The following is a 1,635-nucleotide window of genomic DNA, read 5'->3' on the forward strand; positions in this document are numbered from 1 at the left end:
TCAGCTTCGGCCAGAGCCCCTCAAAGACCCCTGGGAGCCCTGGCCGGTGTGGTCCAGTGGATAGAGCATCGGCCTGTGGACCGCAGGGTCCTGGGTTCGATTCCGGTCAAGGACACGTAGCTCGGTACAGGCTCCTCCCTGGTCAGGGCGTGTGGAGGAGGCAGCCCATCGATGTGTGTCTCTCACACCCATGTCTCCCTCTGTGTTCCCTTCTCTCATCCACTCTCTCTAAAATCAATGGGAAATATCCTCGGGTGTGGATTACAGAAAATGAAAGACCCCTGGCCCCTGGGCGGCTCGGGCCTGGCGTCTTCCCGGGGCCTGCAGGCAGGTGCCGCCCTTAACACACTGCGTACCGCTCACGAGTTTTCTCGTGTTTCCCGCCCCATCTGTTAATCAGGAAACCTCAGGATTGCTCTGAGCTGTGAGCACAGAGAGATGCGGGCGCTGCCCCCACACCCGCGGCGGGGCCCTGGGGGGCAGAGCCCTGGGGGGGACCCTGAGGGCAGGGCCTGAGGCCCAGTGGGAAGTGCCTCTGGCGTTCGCCGTCCACTCCGACCCGGAGGAAACCGAGTTTCCTTAATGTGACCTCTGCCCCCTGCCCTCCTTTTGTTCAGACTGACCTCCCAGCACTGACTCCCCCTCCCTCTCCTGCAAGTCAGTCCCTTCCTTTAGCCTCAGTCCCGCGGGACAGCGAGGCCCTGGCTGACCGAGTGACCTTAGTAACAGCCTGCGTGGGCCGCTCAGACCGGAGACCACGTCCGGGCTCGGGTGCCCGCCCCGTCCAGGCCTGTGAAGCGGGAAGACCACCGGCCACACCCTGGGAGGCCGCAGAGCAGAGGTCACGACCCCGAGCTCAGCACGACCCTCGTCCCTTAGTCCCTGCGTGACCCACCTCGGGCAGCCATGGAGGGCCAGGTTTTATTTATTTATTTTTATTTATTAAAATATATTTTAATTGATTTCAGAGAGGAAGGGAGAAGGGGAGAGAGCCAGAAACATCCATGATGAGAGAGAATCATGGACCGGCTGCCTCCTGCACGCCCCCCACACTGGGGATGGAGCCCGCAACCCGGGCCTGTGCCCTGAGCGGGAATCGAACCGTGACCTCCAGGTTCCTGGGTCAATGCTTAACCGTGAGCCACACCAGCCGGGCTCAGGTTTGGTTTTGCTAAAGGGGCTGCAGGGCCTGTGGCCTTGTGAGGACTGAACACATTCAATGGCCAGAGAAGCCAGCAGCTTGAGCCGGAGGGACAGGAAGGGGCTTGGTGGGGTGAGGAGCTGTGGGAGCCCCAGGCCGAGGGGTGTCCTCTGAGCAGGGAGGCCACCTGCCTGTGACCAGTGTGTCCCCTGGGAGACCGGGGGGCTCTGGAGGCCCAGAATGCTGCCCCCCCCCCAGGGTGATCCGAGAATCTGCAGAGGGACCCCCTCCACCAGGCGACGGGGCAGGAGGAGGAGGGGCAGGAAGATGAGCTCGACCTGGCCTGCAGGTGGCTGTGGTTGTGGGGGTCCATGCTGACTTACCCACTGGCTGCCTGATTTATGGGGTAAAGTGTGAGAAACACAGAACTCAGGATGTGGTCTCAGCTGGTGTGATTGTGAGCAGATCGGGCTCGGAGGATGGGGCTGCCCAGC

This window comes from Myotis brandtii, unplaced genomic scaffold, assembly GCF_000412655.1.
Source record: "Myotis brandtii unplaced genomic scaffold, ASM41265v1 scaffold797, whole genome shotgun sequence".
NCBI classification, from domain to species: Eukaryota; Metazoa; Chordata; class Mammalia; order Chiroptera; family Vespertilionidae; genus Myotis; species Myotis brandtii.